The sequence below is a fragment of the Nomascus leucogenys genome, chromosome 5 (genome assembly GCF_006542625.1).
Source record: "Nomascus leucogenys isolate Asia chromosome 5, Asia_NLE_v1, whole genome shotgun sequence".
Taxonomy (NCBI): domain Eukaryota; kingdom Metazoa; phylum Chordata; class Mammalia; order Primates; family Hylobatidae; genus Nomascus; species Nomascus leucogenys.
In genome coordinates this window covers 18,461,795-18,485,386 of record NC_044385.1, presented here as the reverse complement: position 1 = coordinate 18,485,386, position 23,592 = coordinate 18,461,795, and positions in this window count along the sequence as shown.

The window sequence follows — 23,592 nt, the reverse complement described above, 5'->3', positions numbered from 1 at the left end:
ATCGTGCCTGCACCCCGGGGCTGCGCCCGCCCCCGCCCCATCCTCGTCCGGGCGGTGCCGCGCCCCTCCGCCCCACTCCGGGGACTGCAGCTACCCGGACCTTGCAAGCCACCCTTCCGAGCGCCCCCAACCCGCTCGGGTGCCCTCCCTGCAGCGCCCCCAACTGCCCGCTGGCGGAGGAGCGCCGGGCGCGCCAGCTGGGACGAGGCCCAGGAAGCCCAGGAACACGGCTGCGCCTGCGTACTGGGCGCAGGGAACTTTTTCGCGCTTCGCGGTCCCCTCTGGTCTGAACCTGGGAGCCGCAGGAGCTCTTTCTCACGCCGGCCGACCGGGCGGAGCGCGCAGACGCGACCACACGATGGCCGGCACAAGGATGGGGCGGGAGGACAGCGTGCTGTACACGGCGTGGGGCGGGTCCGCGGCCCGGGAGACCCATGCTGGGGCGGCCCTGTCACCCGTCTCGCTGCCAAGCACAGGGCTGAGGTGCGGAGGGACCACTGAGAGGACTTCGCTGCGTGTCAGCTCAGCTCTGGACGGCGTGGAGGAGGTGGTTGGCGAATAGTGAAATGTGTATAACTTTGAGAAGGGAAGAGATCGTTTCTTTTTTTTTTTTTTCTTGAGACGATCTCGGCTCACTGCAACCTCCGCCTGCCAGGTTCAAGTGATTCTCCCGCCTCAGCCTCCCAACTAGCTGGGATTACAGGCATACGCCACCACGCCCAGCTGGTTTTGTGTTTTTAGTAGAGACGGGGTTTTACCATGTTGGTTAGGCTCGTTTCGAACTCCTGACCTCAGGTGATCCGCCCGCCTCAGCCTTCCAAAGTTCTGGGATTACAGGCGTGAGCCACCGCGCCCGGCCCAAGATCGTTTCTTAACTAGAGCAGAAATTTGAAGACAGGCGTGGTCGAGGCATTCCCGCTGCTCGAAGTGGAAAACACCAATCAGAAGGCAATGTATCTTAATACACGTGCATGGAAAGACAGGAGAGAACATTAAAACTCACTGGGACACTTTATGGAGACTTCATGGGGGGGAGGGGATATGTACCTGGGGTACAGTGAGTCGTGGGTAGATTTTTGTAGACTCCTAGGTATTTTTACTGGACCTGGACAGGGTACTGTCAGTTGCAAATTTTATGGGTTCACAAAACAAAAAACCTCAATAATCAACATAAACATTTTAGTGCAATATTTTTAAAAATCAAAATTAATTTTAAAAATCCATAATGAACAAAATATAAAACATTTTAATTGAGTATCCACTCCTGACCTTTCACAATCCTGCCTCTCTTCTCTCGCTCTAATCCCAGCCCTGGAAACTTTATTTACAAAAACTGACAGCAGCTGCCCTTAGTTTGGCAGCTGGAAAATGGGAAAAAGAAAGCAAGAGGAAGGTGAGATTTGGGTTAAAGTTGTCACTTTCTCTTCAACTGGGAGGGTATCAATCCTTGATGTTTCTTTAGTTGGGCTCAAAAAGGAGGTAGCGGCCGGGCGCGGTGGCTCACACCTGTAATCCCAACATTTTGGGAGGCCAAGGCGGGTGGATCACGAGATCAGGAGTTCGAGACCAGCCTGACCAACATGGTTAAACCCTGTCTCTACTAAAAATACAAAAATTAGCCAGGTGTGATGGAGCGTGCCTGTAATCCCAGCTACGCAGGAGGCTGAGGCAGGAGAATTGCTTGAACCCGGGAGGCGGAGGTTGCAGTGAGCTGAGATGGTGCCACACTGCACTCTGGCCTGGGAGTCAGAGTAAGACTCCGTCTCAAAAAAAAAAAAAAAAAAAAAGGAGGTAGCGGCCGGGCGGTGGCTCACACCTGTAATCCCAACATTCTAGGAGGCCGAGGCAGACGGATCACTTGAGGTCTGGAGTTCGAGACCAGCCTGGCCAACATGGTGAAACTCCGTCCCTACTGAAAATACAAAAATTAGCTGGGCTTGGTGGTGCATGCCTGTAGTCTCAGCTATTTGGGAGGCTGAGGGAGCATAATCGGTTGAATCCAGGAGGTGGAGGTTGCAGTGAGCTGAGATCACATCACCACACTCCATGCCCTCTAGCCTGGGCGACACAGCAAGACTGCATCTTTTCATAACAAAATCAAAAAAAAACAAAGAGGAGGTAGCAAGATGCATGATGAAAACGATCCCATTTCTTTTCAGAAGTCTCCTCATAAAACCTGACTTAAAAAATTTTCAATTAAAATAAATTTTGCATTATTTGATTACTGAGACTTTTTAGCACATCTTTAAATTTTGTCCCTAGTAGAGTGCCTTAAGTATATGGTCCTAGTAGGTAAGGAGTGAGGTGGGGGAAGGATTGATAATAGAAAGTGTGGGGTTAAGTCGGGCCTTAAATGTGCCTGTGAAATGAGCAGTAAGCATGTAATCCTCTGAAGTCCAACCTCTTAAACCCAGGGGACATGGAGTCTCGCCTCCCTACCCCCTCCCCCACTTTCCTGCCCCCAGGGTGACTACAATTCAAGCTAGTCTCTCATCAGTGCAGAAGTTCTAGAATTGGAGGTGTAGTGTGAAATCAGCTCCACTGATATTTATGAGTAAGCATGATCCTTTTAGCAAATATGTTATGCAGTGACTTCTGAAAAGAAGTGGGATCATTCCTCATCATGCATCCTGCTACCTCTTCTTTGAGCCCAGCTGCAGAAACATCAATGAATGACACTCTCCCAGTTGGAGAGAAAGTGACAATTTTAACCCAGGCCTAAGCTTCATCTTTCTCTTACCCACTTTCCAGAAAACCCCTGCTGCTGCAAGGGCCAGGAAATGTCAGACTGGCCTTCCCTTCCTGCCTTCCCTGGCATGGCATCCCACTGCCTTTTTCTGCCATTGCTCTCTAGGGCCTCCAGTCAATAGAAAAATAACTCAAGTGTAGCTGATTAAAAAACAAAACTTGGCCAGGTGTGGTGGCTCACGCCTGTAATCCCAACACTTTGGGAAGCCAAGGTGGGAAGATCATTTGAGACCAGGAGTTTGAGACCAGTCTGTGCAACATTGGGAGACTCCATCTGTACAAAAACTAAAAACGTAAAAATTAGCTGGGTGTGGTGGTGTGTGCCTGTAGTCCCAGATACTTGGGAGGCTAAAGTGGAAGGATTCCCTGAGCCTGGGAGGTCAAAGCTTCAGTGAGCTGTGATTGGGCCACTGCACTCAAGCCTGGGCAAGAGTGAGACTCTGTCTCAAGAAAAAAAAAAAAAAAAAGAAAAAAAGAAAGCCTGTAATCCCAGCACTTTGGGAGGCCGAGGCGGGTGGATCACCTGAGGTCAGGAGTTTGAGACCAGCCTGGCCAACATGGTGACACCTCATCTCTACTAAAAACACAAAAATTAGCTGGGTATGGTGGTGGGTGCCTGGAATCCCAGCTACTGGGGAGGCTGAGGCAGGAGAATGGCTTGAACCCAGGAGGCGGAGGTTGCAGTGAGCAGAGATCACACCACTGCACTCCAGCCTGGGTGACAGAGCAAGACTCTGGCCCCCCCAAAAAAAAAAAAAAAAAAAGAAAAGAAAAAAAAGTCTATGGCTCTTAAAAGTACAATGGGGAATGAATATTAGCAGAAGGATCACCTGGGCCTATATAGCCATCACACCAAAAAAAAAAAAAAGAAAAGAAAGATGACCTACTCTAAATATATATATGTTTATATAACATATTTCATGTATATATGAATTATTGCTTTGCATTTTTATGACCTTCTCACTTGAAAATAAGAATAACTTCACTGCCTCTTTTTTTTTTTTTTTTTGAGATGGAGTCTCACTCTGTCGCCCAGACTGGAGTGGGCTCACTGCAACCTCCACCTCCCAGGTTCAAGCAATTCTCCTGCCTCAGCCCGATGAGTAGCTGGGATTACAGGTGCGCACCACCACACCTGGCTAATTTTGTATTTTAAGTAGAAAAGGGGTTTCACCACATTGGCCAGGCTGGTCTCAAACTCCTGACCTCTGGTAATCCGCCTGCCTCGGCCTCCTAAAGTGCTGGGATTATAGGCATGAGTCACTACGCCCGGCCCTTCACTGCCTCTTTAGAAATTAGGATCAAGTTCCTAGGCCTCTGAAAAAAGCAAAAAAAAAAAGACAAAAAGCAAAACAAAACAAAACAAAAAATGCTCTAAGGTGTGTTTGGAAAAGAATAAAACAAGCCAGTTAGATGTGATTGGATTAATAAAATACCAGAGCAAAGCAAGAAAGGGCTGTGTATTAATGCCAAGAGAATAACAAACAAAAGTTTAAGTCCTGCCCACAAGAAAGACACAGAAGGCTCTTGATGGAGGTGTGACTGAACCAAGAGGTAAAATCTGGCCCTCTGAATAGACTCTTAATAGGTTTAGTAGCTAACAGGTATTGAATTCAAAAGAGACTTCTTTTGATGCAACTTGAGAGCTGTTGGGATTACTTCAAGAGCAATTCCACCTGTGGGTGCTTGTCCCTCTCCAAGGGTGGCAAAGGAGGAGCCCATGTGGACAGCAGGAACGGGTACACGATAGCACAAGAAGCAAAACAAAGGCTCTCTCATTGGAGTTTGTAAACTGATTGGGGGTGTCATTTGACCCTTATTGGTACATTCTTTTTCTTTCAACTCAAGCCTGCAGCTCATCATGTCAAGGGTAGGGTGTCAGGACTGTGGCTGAAGATGAAGGAAGCAGCTCAGTGAAGCATGCACAGCAAAGGCGTGGAATCCACATGGGGCAGGAGTGCTTTGTAAATTCCTCTGAAGAGGTTAGGATCGAAGCTTTTGGCAACTCACCTGTACTGTGTGATTACAGTGAATGCTGAGGCTGTAACTTTTAACCTCTTAGCACTATGACTTAGGCAGGTGAGTGCACTGTAGGTAGAAGGCTTCAGCATCTTTAGCTTTTACATTTCTTTCTCTCACCTTCTCACAAAAGAGCCCAAAGAAAGGTTGATGTGGTTTGAATTGTGTCCCCCAAATAAGATATGTTGAAGTTCCTAACTCCCCAGGACCTCAGAATGTGACCTTATTTGGAAATCGGGTCACTGCAGATATAATTAGTTCACGTAAGATGAGGTCATATTGGAGCAGAGTGTCCTTATAAGACAGCTATGCAAAGACAGACGCACACAGGGAAAACGCCATGTGATGAGGAAGGCAGAGGTGGAAGTTATGCAGCTACAAGCCAAGGGGAATGCCAGAGATTGCTAGCAAATCACCAGAGGCTACGAAGAGACACAGAAGGACTCCCCTGCAGCCCTGCTGCTAATACCTTAATTTCGCACTTCTAGCCTCCAGAACTGTGAGATATTTTATTTTATCTTATTTTATTATTATTATTGTTTTTGAGACAGAGTCTCACTTTGTCGCCCAGGCTGGAGTGCAGTGGTGCCATCTCGGCTCACTGCAACCTCCGCCTCCCAGGTTCAAGCGATTCTCCTGCCTCAGCCTTCTGAATAGCTGCGATTACAGGCCTGTACCACCATACCCGGCTAATTTTTGTATTTTTAGTATTTTGTAATTTTGTATTTTTAGTAGAGACCGAGTTTCACCATGTTGGCCAGGCTGGTCTCGAACTCCTGACCTCAGGGGATCCACCTCAACCTCCCAAAGTGCTGGGATTACAGGCCTGAGCTACCCGCTTGTTCGTTTAAGCCATCCAGTTCCTGGCACTTTTTTATGGCTTATGGCAACCCTAGCAAACTGATACAAAGTCCTGACATCAGTATCTTGAATAATACTGCAGTAGATGTTCAGTATTTGTCTATTTACTCACGTTTGGCCAAAAAAGCAACTGACTTATGAGGCTGCTTTAGTTTGCTGATCATATCTGTTACAATACTTACCTTCATTTTACCTCAAGTATGTTCAACAGCCATCCAGATTTCAGACTACACAAAGAACCTTGCAGGATGTAATGAAATGTAGCCAGGACTCTTCTACTACAAACAAGACAGTGAGCCTGATTCTGTATGTTTTACAATATTTAAATACATAGGGGGCGGGCGAAAACAATTAGATACAGTATTTTTTCATATGCTAAGAGTCTGAGGTTGGACTCAGACAAATAGAAAAAGCATCCATATGCTATCACTTGTTTGTTTTTTTAAATTAATATTATTTTTAATTGACAAGTCATAATTGTATACATTTATGGGGTACAATGTGATGTTTTGATAAATGTATACAATGTGGAATGATTAAAAGCAAGCTAACATTTCCATCACCCCACTTACTTTTGTAGTGAGAAATTTGAAACTTACTCTCTTAGCTATTTGAAATATACAATACATTATTATTAACTATAGTCATACTGCTGTGCAATAGAGCTCAAAAATTTATTCCTTTCTAAGGGAAACAAATGTATCCACCTTTAGAGTATCATACAGAGTAGTTGCACTGCCCTAAACATTCTCCCTGCTCTGCCTATTCACCCTTCCCTTCTTTTTTTGTGTGTGTGTATATATGTGTACATATATATGTAAATATATACATACATACATATATATATATGATGGGGTCTTATGTATAAACCCCCATCTATGTTGCCCAAGCCAGTCTTGAAATACTGGGCTCAAGTGATCCTCTCACCTCGGCCTCCCGAAGTGTTGGGATTACAGGCATGAGGCACCACGCCCAGCCTTTCCCTTCTTCTTAACCTCTGGCAACCACTAATCTTTCTACTGTCCCTATGGTTTTTTCTTTTCCAGAATGTCATACAACCGGAGTCATATAGCTTTATGAGAGTTGCTTCTTTTACTTAGTAATATGCACTTAAGTTACTGCCATGTCTTTGTGTAGTTTGTTAACTGATTTTCTTTTTAGCACTGAATAATATTTCATTGTCTGGATGTACCAGTTTGTTTATCCATTCACCGACTGAAGGACATCTTGGGGGCTTTCAAGTTCTGGCAATTATGAATAAAGCTGCTATAAACATCTTTGTGCAGGTTTTTGTGTGGGCATGAGTTTTCAGCTCATTTGGGTAGATAACATGGAGTGCAGTTACTGGATTATATGGTTAGCGTGTATTTAATTTTATAAGACACTACCAAAGTGTCTGTACCATTTTGGGTTTCCACCAGTAATGAATGAGAGTTCCTGTTGCTCCATATACTCACCGGCATTAGGTGTTGTCAGAGTTTTGGATTTGAGTCATTCTAAAAGGTGTGCCGGCTGGGTACAGTGGCTCATGCACCCTCCCAAAGTGCTGGGAGGCCAAGACAGGTGGATCATCTGATGTCAGGAGTTCGAGACCAGCTTGGCCAACATGGTGAAATCCCGTCTCTACTAAAAATACAATAAATTAGCTGGGCGTTATGGCAGGCACCTATAATCCCAGCTACACGGGAGGCTGAGGCAGGAGAATTGCTTGAACCCAGGAGGCAGAGGTTGCAGTGAGCCGAGATAGTGCCATTGCACTCCAGCCTGGGCAACAAGAGTGAAACTCCATCTCAAAATTAAAAAAAAAAAAAGTGTGCCACTTCTAGGAATTTAAGGTACATTTAAACTCCCACATGTGTAGAATGATAAATATATACAAAGAAACTTTCTGTAATATTGTTGGTAATAGCAAAACACTGGAAAGTGCTTTCCAGCATTAGTGTATTAGTTACATAACTTGTAGTATACCCAGGCAATGGAAGACTATGCAATCCTCAGAAAGAACGAGGCAGCTCTACACGTGCTCACTTGGTACCATACCCTAACATGTACAATGAAAAAGCAAGGTGCAGGGTTGTGTGTACAGCATGCTGTATTGTACACACAGGATGAATAGGCAAAGCGCATATTACACAAATATGGCTACATTTTGTGTAAAAAATTAAAAATGTATTAATGTACACATACATGCACTTATATTCATGTGTTCATTGAATATCTTTGGGAGGATACACCAACACCTCTGGGGAGAAGCAAATAACTGAAGTATAAGGGTATGTGTTCCTTTGTAGCTTTCAAATTGTATACTATTTATTCAAAAATAAATTTATTGATTAAAAAATCAAAAATAAAAGAAAACCTATATATTATAGAAAAAAGGGAAGAAATGTGCAAAGATATCAAAGAATTGCTTGAAAAATACAAAGATTTCTAAATGCCAAGAGAAAATTTAAAAATAGAGCAAAGAAAACACATCACATGGGCGAAAACAAAGCAAATAATCATGTACACAGTAAAATTTTAACAAAAAATAAATGGGAATGGGTTTAATCTATGAAATGAAAATATTTCCAATTTGGCTACAAAACAAGATCAACTATATTCTGTATGTAAGAAAAAGGCTAAAAATAAAGGAATGGGGAAATGAAAACAATTTCTGTGGTATTTTTTTTTTGCGGGGGTGGATGTGGGGAACAAGATCTCACTTTGTTACCCAGGCTGGAGTGCAAGGGTACAATGACGGCTCACTGCAGCCTCAACCTCCCAGGCTCATGTGATCCTCCTGCGTCAGCCTCCCAAGTAGCTGGGACTATAGGCACGCACAACTATGCCTGGCTACGGTTAGTTTTTGTAGTTTTTTTGTAGAGACGGCGGTTTCACCATGTTGCCCAGGCTGGCCTCGAACTCCTGGGCTCAAGTGATCCACCTGCCTTGGCCCCTCAAAGTGCTGGGATTACAGGCGTGAGCCATCATGCCCGGACTCTGCTGTGGTCTTGATATTAAGGTAGAACTTAAGCCAAAATGCATCAAATATGAAGAAGTACATGTTTTAAAGTAAAAGCCACAATTACCAACAACGAGTACCTTTGGAAGGAAAAACAACAGGAAATGCAAGGAGAAACGGAAGCACGCCAACAACAGCATGCTTTAACACGCCACTCTTAGAAGACAGACCAAGGTCGACTAAACGTGAGTGAGGACATAGAAAATCTAAACAACAAAATCAATAAGGTAGAGTTTATGGATATATATTTAACTTTATACCCCAATAATAGAGATTCAAGTGCTAATAGAATGATCACAAAAAATGATCATATATTATGTCACTAAAAAGCATAAGTTTCATAACAACACACTCTGATTGCAATATAATTCAGAATTAATAACAAATCAGAAAAGCACACTTAACAGCAGAATTTTTTTTAAAAAACACGTTTCTATTAAGCAACTCTTGAAAGGGAAATTATGAATAAAAATTACACAATTTAAATAAATAAATTATAATTTAAATACAAGTTGAGCATCCCTAATCCAAAAATTTTAAATTTGGGCTAGGCATGGTGGCTTGTGCCTGTAATCCTAGCACCTTGGGAGGCTGAAGTGGGAGGATCATCTGAGGTCAGGAGTTCAAGTCCAGCCTGGCTAACATGGTGAAACTTCATTTCTACTAAAAATACAAAAATTAGCTGGGCGTGGTGGCAGATGCCTGTAATCCCAGCTACTTGGGAGGCTGAGGCAGGAGAATTGCTTGAACCCGGGAGACGGAGCGCATGAATCCAAGAGGCAGAGGTTGCAGTGAGCCGAGATTGGGGTCACTGCACTCCGGCCTGGGTGACAGAGCAAGACTCCATCGCAAAATAATAATAGTAATAATAAATAAATAAATAAAATAAAAGTCGAAATGCTCCCATATTCAAAACTTTTTGAGCACCAACTTGAAGCCACAAGTTACCCTGAACATATGTTTTTTTACTTTTTTTTTTTTTTTTTGAGACAGAGTCTTGCTCTGTCGCCCAGGCTGGAGTGCAGTGGTGCAATCTCAGCAACCTCTGCCTCCCGGGTCAAGCAATTATCGTGCCTCAGCCTCCTGAGTAGCTGGGATTACAGCCACGTGCCACCACACCAGACTAATTTTTTGTTGTTTGTTTTGAGACAGGGTCTAGCTCTGTTGCCCAGGCTGGAGTGCAGTGGCACAATCTTGGCTCACTGCAACCTCTGCCTCCTGGGTTAAAACAATTCTCCTGCCGCAGCCTCCCAAGTAGCTGGGACTACAGGCATCTGCCACCACGCCTGGCTGATTTTTGTGGGTTTTTTGTTTTTTTTTTTCAGTAGAGATGGGGTTTCACCATGTTGGCCAGGCTGGTCTCGAACTCACGGCCTCAGGTGATCTGCCCACCTCAGCCTCCCAAAGTGCTGGGATTATAGGCGTGAGCCACTGCACCTGGCCCAGACTAATTTTTTTTTGTAATTTTAGTAGAGATGGGGTTTTACCATGTTGGCCAGGCTGGTCTCGAATTCCCGACCTCAGGTGATGTGCCTGCCTCAGGTGATGTGCCTGCCTGCCTCAAAGTGCTGGGATTATAGGCATGAGCCACCGCACCCGGCTTCTTTTACTGTATTAATAGTATCTTAGAGTACTTTTTTTTCTTAACTGTTTTTAGGTACTTACGTGTGAATAAGTATAAGAAAATGATTGCTATCGGTAGCATATATATTCAGTGTCATTTACATTCAGAATGATGGTAATGATGAACAACCACAGGTGGTCCAATAAATGAATTTCATATTTAGACCTGGGTCCCATCCCCATGATATCTCATTATTTCTATACAAATATTCCAAAATCCAAAAATATCCAAAATTCGAAACACTTCGGGCTCCAAGTATTTTGGTTAAGGGCTACTCAATCTGTACTACATATATGAATCTGTACAATGCATTTAAAGTAGTCATCAGAAGAATAGCAATAGCCTTAAACATGTATGTAAATAGAAGTAAAACAGGCCGGGCACTGTGGCTCAAACCTGTAATCCCAGCACTTTGGGAGGCCAATGCAGGCCGATATTTTGAGCCCAGGAGTTCGAGACCAGCCTGGGCAACATAGTGAGACACCCATCTCTTTAATTTAATTTAATTTGTTGTTTGTTTTTTTTTTTGAGACGGAGTCTCGCTCTGTCGCCCAGGTTGGAGTGCAGTGGCGTGATCTCGGCTCACTGCAAGCTCCGCCTCCCGGGTTCACGCCATTCTCCTGCCTCAGCCTCCCGAGTAGCTGGGACTACAGGCGCCTGCCACCACGCCTGGCTTATTTTTGGTATTTTTCATAGAGACGGGGTTTCACCCTGTTAGCCAGGATGGTTTCGATCTCCTGACCTCGTGATCCACCCCCTTCGGCCTCGAGAGGGGTCTTGCTCTATCACCCAGGCTGGAGTGCAGTGGCACGATCTCGGCTCACTGCAGCCTCCGCCTCCTAGGTTCAAGCAATTCTCCCACCTCAGCCTCCCGATTAGCTGGGATTACAGGGGCATGCCACCACGCCCGGCTAATTTTTGCATTTTTAGTAGAGATGAGGTTTCACCATGTTGGCCAGGCTAGTCTCGAACTCCTTACCTCAGGTGATCCACCGGCGTCGGCCTCCCAAAGTGTTGGGATTACAGGCATGAACCACCGCACCCAGCTGTCTTTTTTTAAATTTTAAATTAAAAAATACATAAAAATTTTTTAAAAGAAATAAAACAATAAAAATTAATGAATTGTATTCTCAACCCAAAGAGCTAGAAAAAGAACCAAAAACTAAACCCAAAGAAAGCACAATGTGAAGAAAAAGAGGCGGGAACAACCCCTGGACCAGCCAAAGCCCGCGCGCCGCTGCATCCCGCGCCCATGCCCACGTCCCGCTGCAGTCGCCGCGGCAGCCGCCATCATTTCCAAGAGAAAGGCTGAAGGGGATACTAAAGGAGGAGATAAAGCCAAGGTGAGGGACGAACCACAGAGAAGATCCGCTAGGTTGTCTGCTAAACCTGCTCCTCCAAAGCCAGAGTCCAAGCCTAAAAAGGCCCCTGCGCAGAATGGAGAGACAGTACCCAAAGAGAAAAAGGGAAAAGCTGATGCTGGCAAGGAGGGGAATAACCCTGCAGAAAATGGAGATGCCAAAACAGATCAGGCACAGAAAGCTGAAGGTGCTGGAGATGCCAAGTAAAGTGTGTGCATTTTTGGTAACTGTGTACTTCTGGTGACTGTACAGTTTGAAATACTATTTTTATCAAGTTTTATAAAAATGCAGAATTATGTTTTACTTTTTTTATTATTATTATTTTTTAAGCTATGTTGTTAGCACACAGAACACTTCATTGTTGTTTTGGGGGGAGGGGCATATGTTACTAATAGAATGTCTCCGAAGCTGGATTGATGTGAGGAAAACACCTTTCCCTTCTAGTTTTGAGAGACTTCCTCTTGGCTCCCAGGAGGAGGGATTCCTGGACTTTGACACACATGGCCACCTTGGCACAAAAACCTTGGAGTATGGAAAAACAAATACGTTCTTATGTCCTCTTCTCCCTTTCCATCTTTCAGCATACGCTTAACTCCCTTAAGCCCAGACATCTGTTGGGACCTACCCCCAATCATTGGTTACCAGTGTGTCAGGCAACCTGGACTTTCCAGAGATGCCACTGAGGTGGCATCTGTCAAAAGAGCAGTGGTTCCATTTCTAGACTGTGGGTCTTCAGAAAAATTCTGCCATTTTCATTTCACTTCCTGAAAGTCAGGGTTGGCTTGTGAAAAGTTGTTAAACAACATGCTAAATGTGAAATGTCAACCCTCACTCTAAACTTTCCCTGTTCAGAGCATCAGATGAAGACTTCATTGGGTTTTATAGTGGCTTTCTGATTTTTGGTAGGCCATTGAAGAAGGGAGTTTGAAAGTTGTTGTATACTGTTAACGATTGTCTGCCCATGTCCTGCCTGAAATACCATGATTGCTTATGGAAAGTATCTTTAATAAAGCTGGATACAGTTTGGCTTGGAAAAAAAAAAAAGAAAGCACAAGGAAGGGAATAATGAAATAAAAGCAGAAATTAATGAGATGGAGAATAGAGACATAACAGACAAAATACTGTTTAAACAAAATACTGTTTTTTGGGAAAAAAAAACAACAAAGCATTCAAACCATTGACTTAATTAATAAAAAAAGGAAGAAAGACCAAATGAAGTCATGTGCTACAAAACAGCAACATTCTGGTTAACAATGGACCACATATAGAACAGCGGTCCCATAAGACTGTAACACCGTAATTTTTTTTTTTTTTTTTTTTTTTTTTTTTGAGATGGAGTGTATTTCTGTCGCCCAGGCTGGAGTGCAGTGGTATGATCTCGGCTCACTGCAACCTCTGCCTTCCGGGTTCAAGCAGTTCTCCTGCCTCAGCCTCCCGTGTAGCTGAGATTACAGGCACCTATCACACCTGGCTAATTTTTGTGTTTTTAGTAGAGACGGAGTTTCGCCATGTTGGCCAGGCTGGTCTCGAACTCCTGACCTCAGGTGATCCAGCTGCCTCAGCCTCCCAAAGTGCTGGGATTACAGGCATGAACCACCGTGCCCGGCCATGTAACACAGTATTTTTTACTATACCTTTTCTATCTTTAGGTATCTATCTTTAGATACACAAATACCATTGTGTTAAAATTGCCTACAGTATCCAGTACAGTCACGTGCTGTACAGGTTTATAGCCTAGGAGCAATAGGCTATACCATATAGCCTAGGTATGTGGTAGGTTACATCATCTAGGTTTGGGTAAGTGCACTCTATGTTTGCACAGTGAAATTGCTTAATGATGCATTTCTCAGAATGTATCCTTGTTGGTAAGTGACACATGACTTCTTTTTTTGTAGAGTAGGAGTCTCATTATGTTGCCCAGGCTGGTCTCAAACTCCTGGGCTCAAGTAATCCTCCCACCTGGAGCTCCCAAAGTGCTGAGATTACAGGCATGAGGCACTGCGCTCATATCTGTATGATGAGCATATCTTATGAAACCTCATAGAGATTTGCATATCTGCAAACAAGATATGATGAGGGAGAAATACTTGCTGAGAAGAAATTTATAAAACCGTAAGAGGGCTGGGCCAAGTGGCTCATGCCTGTAGTCCTAGAACTTTGGGAGGAGGGCAGATTGCTTGAGCTGAGGAGTTCGAGACCTGCTTAGGCAACATGACAAAACCCTATCTCTACAAAAAATACAACAAAAATTAGCTGGATGTGGTGGTGTGCACCTGTAGCCCAGGAGGTTGAGGCTGCAGTGAGCCAAGATTGTGCCTCTGCACTCCAGCCTGGGTGGCAAAGTGTGACCACTTACCTCCGCCCCCCAAAAAAAATCAGAGACATTTTGCAAATCACAATGTACATACATTTTAAAATGTTCATGAAATAGTTATATAGGAAATCACAGTTCACCAGAATTTTCTAGTGATAGAAAACTTAAGCAGACCAATTTCTTTTTTTCTTTTCTTTTCTTTTTTTTTTTTGAGATGGAGTTTCACTCTTGTTGCCCAGGCTGGAGTGCAGTGGCGCGATCTTGGCTCACTGCAACCTCTGCCTCCTGGGTTCATGCAATCCTCCTGCCTCAGCCTCCCGAGTAGCTGGAATTACAGGCACCCACCCCCATGCGCGGCTAATTTTTGTACTTTTAGTAGAGACAGGGTTTCTCCATGTTGGCCAGGCTAGTCTCAAGCTCCTGACCTCAGGTGATCTGCCCGCCTTGGCCTCCCAAAGTGCTGGCATTAAAGGAGTGAGCCACTGCACCCAGCCTATATGCCTTAGTTCTAAACCAGCATTTTAGAGAGAAACACTAGAGGCATGTTTATTAAAATCAGGAACAGGAAAGGGCACTGAGTGTCCATGAAGATGAGCTCATGTGTGGCATCCATCTCTGGCAATATGGCCAGTCCATTTATGTGCCTATGTTTCCACTCCTGGGGTGGCCGATGACAAGGGCTGGCTGATGTCAACAGGGGGAGTCACTTTGTCTGTGCAGTTATCGGTGCGTCTTCAGAGGTGGATGCTTTCTGCTGAGCACAGCATGTATTTCAGAGATTATCCCTCTTTTTACCCATTCCCATATGCCCACCCAAATGCCTTTTCCCCTGACTTCCATGTCCCTGGCCTTCCAGGTTACTGACACAGGTCACTTGCTGCTTCCCATGAGTCCAGATGTATTTTTTTTAATCTTGGGCTGCTTTTCTTTCTACACCACACACATACCCATGTGCATGCTCAATGTTTTGCCCTTTGGGAAGGGTTCCTCTCTCCACTGTCTTTCAAGATCACCCCTGAGTGTGGCTACAGTGGCGCTGCCATCCATCTGTGGCTTGAACTTACTCACTGAGCCAACCCAAGATAAGTCAATTTTGCGCATTTTCTTCCTGCTTCAACTGGTTGAATGAGACTCTCCCCTCTTTGCATATGGCCATTAGTGTAAGTTGAGGGAGGGGTACTGTTGTGACCATGGTGGATGACCAAGGTCTGGCTGCCTGCTCATGTGGCTTACCTGCACCCTGTTGTCCTGCTTGGGCTTGATCCAGATGTATGATTTCCATTTTATGATAGATTGTCTCTGGGCTTGCCTGATCTTATGATTTGATGAGTTTGTTAGAAGCCAGAAGTCATGACTAGCAATTCTGGATTCACAGGCACTTGCTGTTCCATGGTCAAACATTCAGTCTCTTCTAGGGCCCCGTAACAGACAGGATATCCTTGTTCCAGGTCCCCTGAGCCTGCACTGTGACTCTCCCTCTAGAGCCTGGCATCAACTCCTTACTGAATCTCCTCCACCATTGATACCTCCAGCATCTTTGGGCCTGCTGAACCATATGGTCCAAAGCAAGGCTTCTTTGCCTGCAGCCTGGGCCTGCTGCAGAGCTCCTTCCTGCTCTAGGCCACATTCAAAGTGAGGAGTGTTCTGTGTCACTTGGCATATGGACTGGAAAAGTAGTCCTGAGTGTGGAACTGTTGCCTCCAGGATCCAGTGAGGCTTCATTCTTTGTGGTGAGGGAAGCAAGAAGTAGCAATTTGTCTTTTACTTTGCAGGAGTATCCCAGTATGCCCCTGACTGCCATACCCCTAAATACCATATTGATGAGGCAAGCCCCTAAATCTTTCTATGGTTTATCTCTCACCTTCCAAAGTGGGTCTTACAGAGGGCTTACGGCATGCCTCCAGCATGTTTGCCACTTCTTGCTCATACTGCTGGGATCAGCATGATGTCATCATTTTAATATACCAATGTCTTGAGGGATGTAAAGGACTCTGCTGCAATCTCTTTTAAGCATAGACACTCTAGTTAGAGAGCACTTGTTAGAGGATGAATTATGTCCCCTGAAAAAGTTCATATGTTGAAGTCTTAATTCCCAGTACTTCAGAATGTGACTGTATTTGTAAAGGGCCTTTAATGAGGTAATTGATGTTAAATGAGGCCATTAGGGTGGGCCCTAATCCAATATAACTGGTGTTCTTATAAAAAGAAATTAGGACACAGATGCACACAGAAGGAAGCCCATGTGAAGATACAGGGGGAAGACAGACATCTGCAAGCCCAGGAGAGAGGCCTCAGGAGAAACCACCCCTGCTGACACCTGGATCTCGGACTTCCAGCCTCTAGAACTGTGAGAGAATAAATTTCTGTTGATTAACCCACCCAGTCTGTAGTACTTTGTTATGGCAGCCCTAGACTAATATAGCACTGATTACAATCATCAGACAGCAGAAAAAACATTTCAGTGAATTACTTAAGAGAGAGCATTTAAAATCACAAACTTAAGAAAGTACTGATACTATGTATTGTTATTTATGTATTTTTTGTTTATTTTTTGACACAGGGTCTCACTCTTTCACCTGGGCTGTAGTGCAGTGGTGCTATCATAGTTCACTGCAGCCTTGACCTCCTGGGTTCAAGTGATTCTCCTGCCTATAGGTGCATGCCACCATGCCTGGCTAACTTTTAAAAAAATTTTAGTAGAGATGAAGTCCCCCTTTGTTGTCTAGGCTCTGATACTGTGTATTGGAATAGAGAAAAAGCGACATCTGTCAGCTCTTTGCTTGTAGTGGTGTTATTTATAACCAGAGACTTTGATTATAGCTGAAATAGGCTTTGGACATGATTGCCTAAACTTTCCAATTCACATGTGAGGAAATGGAAGCCCAGAGAAGTGACTTTTGCTGGAGTGATGCTATCAATGGTAATTTATTGAATGCTTTTCATAAGCTAACCCATTAGATATCTAATATATTTATTATTTTTTTCTTTTTTTGAGGCAGGATCTCGCTCTGTCACCCATGCTGGAGAGTCTCGCTCTTTCACCCAGGCTGGAGTGCAGTGGTATGAAAATAGCTCACTGTAGACTTGAGCTCCTGGGTTCAAGCAATCTTCTGCCTCAGCCTCCTAGGTAGCTGGGACTACAGGTGTGCACTACCACACCCTATTATGACCCAGGCATGACCCTCATCATCCAGGCATGACCCTGTCATTTTTTTTTTAAGAGACAAGATCTTGCTATGTTGCCCAGGCTGGTCTTGAACTCCTGGCCTCAAGTGATCCTCCCACCTCGGCCTCCCAAAATGCTGGTATTATAGGTGTGAGCCACTGAGCCTGGCACTAATATAATTTTTATCATATCATCAGCCTGATAATCTACATTTTACAGATGAGGAAACAGAGGCACAGAAATCATACATGGTTTGCTCAAGTAGGTCGTGGCCCTGGGATGTAGATGGGTCTGACTCCAGACATGTGCTGTCAGCCACAGCGCTGCCCCAAGCTGCTCTGCAGTGAGGACCTTGCTCTTCCCACCCACCCTCCCGCCTTTTCAGCAGCTATAGCTTGAGTTAGGGGGTTTATCATTTAGTAAATGGATTCCTTGAGGCCTTAGAACATTCAAATACCTGGAAAGGTTGGCTACTTCCTCACTGATTGGGTCAGGCTCATAAAGAGGCAGAAAAACATGGCAAATATCTCCACTATAAGATGTGTGTGTTTCTTTTTTCTTTTTTTTTTTTTTCTTTGAGATGGAGTTTCGCTCTTGTTGCCCAGGCTGGAGTGCAATAGCACGATCTCAGCTCACCACAACCTCCACCTCCTGGGTTCAAGCAATTCTTCTGTCTCAGCCTCCCGAGTAGCTGGGATTATAGACAAGCGCCACCACGCGTGGCTAATTTTGTGTTTTTAGTAGAGACAAGGTTTCTCCATGTTGGTCAGGCTGGTCTCGAACTCTTGATCTCAGGTGATCTGCCTGCCTCGGCCTCTCAAAATACTGGGATTACAGGTGTGAGCCACCGCGCCTGGCCAACGATGTGGTCTTAAAGCACTACAAAAGTGATTAAGGAAAATAGGTGGCCAAGCTGATGTTATGGCTTTGTTTGGGGCCATATCATCTGATCATATCACATAAAACATGACAAAAATAAGAGTTAAGTTTCAGACTAAGTGATGAAATTTGCCATAAAACTTGACTTTGAGCAATGTTTTAAAGAAATTCAGTTTAAGAGAGAGAGGAAACTTGTTTATCCTTATTAGTCTAGATCCAGGGCATTAATGTTAATGGGGATTTATTAAACTGGTGGGCATATTTATCAAGAAATAGCAAAACCCAAATCAAAACAATTTATCAGGCAGGCTTAGCAAACATTTCAATTTAACAGATGTCTGAGTAGCTATCATGTGCAAGGTCAGCCTCTCTGTTAACTGAAAAATGGAGGTACCAGTTGAACAAATCTGGATGTGTGATATTCACTCTCCATCAAATAGGCCTCATAACCTCTTCCTAAAGTGGGTGCCATCTAGGAACAATTAGAGGGCTTAGTTGAAGTAGTGCTAAGTGTAACAGCATTTTCTATTCGCTCATAGTTTCTGAACCGCACTTAAACACTCTCCTCATGCCAGGCACGGTGGCTCATGCCTGTAATCCCAGCACTCTGGGAGGCTGAGGCGGGTGGATTACCTGAGGTCAGGAGCTCGAGACCAACCTGGCCAACATGGTGAAACCCCGTCTCTACTAAAAATACAAAAATTAGCCGGGCATGGTATTGGGTGCCTGTAATTTCAGCTACTCGGGAGGCTGAGGCAGGAGAGTCGCTTGAACTCGGGAGAGGCAGAGGTTGCAGTGAGCCGAGATCGCACCACTGCACTCCAGCCTGGGCAACAGAGACTCCGTCTCAAAACAAAACAAAACAAAACAAACAAAAAAACACTCTCCTCTTTGAATTTGCAGAACACTGAATCTAGAGGTAGGACGCTATGCTCCACCACCCAAAGTGATTGCCAGTTTCTCTGCCAGGATTACTTTGGGTATTCTTCATTAAGAGGCTAGATCCATGGTATTACTGTCCACAGGAATTTCTTAAACGATTGCACACACAAGCAGGAGAATCTAGAGCAAACATTGCTGATCTTCAACATACTAGCAAACATTTCCATTCAATGATGTTGAGTCCCCACTATAAGCAGGACATCTATTAACTGAAAAATGGAGTTATCAGGTGAACACCACCTCTACCTAACTTATCAATGAATCTCTGGTATCTAGCACAATGCCTGGCATACAATATGTATTTTTACAAGTGGTAGCTTTTATTATTCCCTGATTTCTTTTTTTTTTTTTTTTTTTTTTTTTTTGAGACGGAGTCTCGCTCTGTCGCCCAGGCTGGAGTGCAGTGGCGCAATCTCGGCTCACTGCAAGCTCCGCCTCCTGGGTTCACGCCATTCTCCTGCCTCAGCCTCTCCGAGTAGCTGGGACTACAGGCGCCCGCCACCACACCCGGCTAATTTTTTTTTTGTATTTTTAGTAGAGACGGGGTTTCACCGTGGTCTCGATCTCCTGACCTCGTGATCCGCCCGCCTCGGCCTCCCAAAGTGCTGGGATTACAAGCGTGAGCCACCGCGCCCGGCCCCCTGATTTCTTCTTTTCTTTTCTCCTTCCTTCCTTCCTCCTTCCCTCCCTCCCTCCCTCTCTCCCTCCCTCCCTCCCTCCCTCTCCTTCCTTCCTTCCTTCCTTCCTTCCTTCCTTCCTTCCTTCCTCTTTCTTTCTTTCTTTCTTTCTTTCTTTCTTTCTTTCTTTCTTTCTTTCTTTCTTTTTCTTTCTTTCTTCCTTTCAACACAGTCTCACTCTGTCACCCAGGCTGGAGTGCAGTGGCACAATCTCGGCTCACTGCAACCTTCGCCTCCTGGGTTCTAGCGATTCTCCTGTGTCAGCCTCCCAAGTAGCTGGGATTACAGGCATGCGCCACCATGCCCGGCTAATTTTTGTACTTTTTTAGTGCAGGTGGGATTTCGCCATATTGGCCAGGCTGGTCTCAAACCCCTGACCTCAGGTGATCCGCCCGCCTCGGCCTCCCAAATTCCTAGGATTACAGGCGTGAGCCCGCCTCGGCCTCCCAAATTCCTAGGATTACAGGCGTGAGCCACCATGCCCAGACCCTGATTTCTTCTTGTGTCTACTCCCACCCTCCCTCTGAAAATGTCCCAGAGCCCAAGAATCTATTAGCATTTTACTGTAGCTTTGTTTTGGCTTAACACTGATTGTAACCTAAGGGCAAATCTGCTGCCACACTGTGGCAGCAAAGAAATGAAAAGAAGTGTCTGGCAGAGCAGGGGAGAAATTGTGCTTGCTCCTTCTCAAAAGGTTCACCTTTTCTATTTCACCTTCATCATTCACAAGAAGGTGAAAGGATGCCAGCAGCGAGGAGGATCTACAGGACTTTTGAAAAGAAATGTACTGACCTTTGGCTGTAAAAACTGTGTCATGAGAACAGAAAGCCCTGGGAGAGTAAGTCAGAAAATAGAGAAAAGGGGAAGGGAAAATAACTCCTGGCCTGCCTCCAATTCATTTAAATATTGCTCAGAGCTCAGCAGAGTGGGATGAGAGACACTGGCAAGAGGCTGTGCTGCAGTTAATGAGAGAATCTCAGGTGTCCTTATAATGACACTGTTCTGGATCGCAGCTTGGATGAGCACTTCACATAAATGCAAGGCCATTTCAGGACTCCCCAGCTGCAGTCAGCAGGCCCTCTGTGTGCTTTGGCGTCTGCAGCTGGAAGGAAGCCTGCACAGCTCCCTTCTGTCCTCTCATTGTTCACAGGACAACCATTCATGGGATCTATGGCGCACTCTGTGCTAGGGCAGAATGCCAGGGAAGAGCTGCTTGTCTTCAGCGCCCTTGCTGGGAACCACACGCCAGAACCCGACCATGCCATGCTTTGTGCTTCAGGCAGCAGGACCCCACCCCTAACAGAGTCTCAAGTCAGACACTAAGCGATGATCACGATTTGGGAACTCAGCCAGGAAAGAAAAGACATACAGCTTGAAAACAATGTGGAAAACGGCTGAGAAAGAGAGGAAGATAAGAAATAAAGAGGGCTCTCCAAAGAGTGAGCTGAACTTTGCTTGTGACAGGTTCTCAATAGTACCAAAATCCATGAACTTTTTTTTTGAGGATTCAAAAAAGTTTATAATTAAAGAGAAATGTTTCTAGTTAAGGAGACAGTTTTCTGTCCTTTGGGAGATGGGGTTGGTTTGTTTGTTTGTTTTTGATTTCTCTGTTATGCCTTTATATAACGAGCCCTTAACAAAGGTAATGATCATGAAGTAGATTACTACATGTACAGCACACTATGTTTCTGGGCATTTACTTATAGCTTGATATTTCCCCAAATTGCTTTACCTTTTTCTTCTTAGCTTGAGCAGAAATTACAGTATCTTGTCCCTCGTTATACTTACCTATGGTTTTATCTATTATTATTTTTTAGATGGAGTTGCACTCTTGTCACCCAGGCTGGAGAGCAATGGCGTGATCTTGGCTCACTGCAACCTCTGCCTCCCAGGTTCAAGTGATGATTCTCCTGCCTTAGCCTCCTGAGTAGCTGAGATTATAGGCTCCTGCCACCATGCCCAGCTAATTTTTGTATTTTTGGTAGAGACAGGGTTTCGCCATGATGGCTGGCCTGGTCTCAAACTCCTGATCTCAGGTGATCCATCTGTCTCAGCCTCCCAAAGTGCTGGGATTACAGGCATGAGCCACCACGCCTGGCCTATTCTTCTTTTTTTAAATCTAAATTTTATTTTTAGAGACAGGGTCTCACTCTGTTGCACAAGCTGGAATGCAGTGGCACAATCATGGCTCACTGCAGCCTTGAACTTCTGGGCTCAAATGCTACTCCCACTTCTAACTCCTGAGTAGCTGGGAATATAGGCACATGCCACCATGTCTGGCTATTTTTTAATTTTTTTTAATTTTTTAATTTTTTTTTTTGTAGAGACAGGGTTTCACTATTTTGCCCAGGGTGGTCTCGAACTCATGGCCTCAAGCAATCCTTCCAAAATTCTGGGATTACAGGCATCAGCCACCGCACCTGGCCTGGTTTTATTCTGGGAGGCAAAAGTATTTTACCAACATAAATTTATGAGCCATCAGAACAACTTGTGAGTTAATTCAGATTTGAGCTTTGTTCTATAGAAAGTCACAAACTTTGAAACATTGATAAATCCAGTAATATTGGCTTAATCAAGAAAGAGCATTTTATGGCACGAAGTAGGTAGGCATTAAACATTGCCTTTCAAAAAAATTTTGGACACACTTTTAGAAGCATAAGTCTCATTTTAAAAAACTTCAAAAAAACAAGAATAATTCAAAACACAAAAGTTGGTGCATTGAGTTAATGTTTGTGACCCTCCTCCAATAAATTCATCCTTAAAAATCCTACAGGTAGTTGAGTTGAAATCTCCTCGGCCGGGCGCGGTGGCTCACGCCTGTAATCCCAGCATTTTGGGAGGCCGAGGCGGGCGGATCACGAGGTCAGGAGATCGAGACCATCCTGGCCAACACAGTGAAACCCCGTCTCTACTAAAAATACAAAAAATTAGCCGGGTGTGGTGGTGGGCGCCTGTAGTCCCAGGTACTCGGGAGGCTGAGGCAGGAGAATGGCTTGAACCTGGGAGGTGGAGCTTGCAGTGAGCCGAGATTGCGCCACAGCACTCCAGCCTGGGCGACAGAGCGAGACTCTGTCTCAAAAAAAAAAAAAAAAAAAGAAATCTCCTCAAAGTCAAAAGGAACCCAGACTGCAGTTTTGTTTCATGAATGAGTAGCTATCTTTTGCCATGCATTCATTTACTCAATCATTCAATAAGCATTATTGAATTACTGCCAATTATAGGCCGTTGCACCTTACTTTTTCAATTTTGGGGGGTAACAACTTTGTTGAGATTGAATTCACATATCATACAATTCCTCTTCTTAAAATGTACAACTCGGCCATGCACAGTGGCTCATGCCTATAATCCCAGCACTTGGGGAGGCTGAAGTGGGCAGATTACCTGAGGTCAGGAGTTCAAGACCAGCCTGATCAACATGGCAAAATCCTGTCTCTACTAAAAATACAAAAATTAGCTGGGCTTGGGGGTACATGTCTGTAATCCCAGCTACTAGGGAGGCTGAGGCAGGAGAATTGCTTGAACCTGGGAGCCAGAGTTTGCAGTGAGCCGAGATGGCGCCATTGCACTCTAGCCTGGGCAACAAAAGCGAAACTCGTCTCAAACAAACAAACAAAGTACAACTCAATGGTTTTAAATATATTCAGTATTGAGCAAATATCACCAAAATCAATTTTCATTACCTCAAATGACCTTCCGAATTTAACGTTTTCTTAAGGCAAAATTGCTGACTTTCCCATATTTTTAGTAAGAGATGAGACTTTTCACTTACTATTTCTAAGTTACATTATGGTGTCATTTGACTATTAAAGTTTGACCCTCTTAAATGCTACTTCAATTATTTTCTTCCCTCAGACTTGAATTTAATTTTTTATATGATCTAAGGAAGCAGAGGGTTTTACATAATAACTACATGCACACCTATGAAGGGTGCTTTATCTTTTCTTCGATTTTTTATCCTGGGAAAATATAATCACATACAAATTACCATTTTAACCAT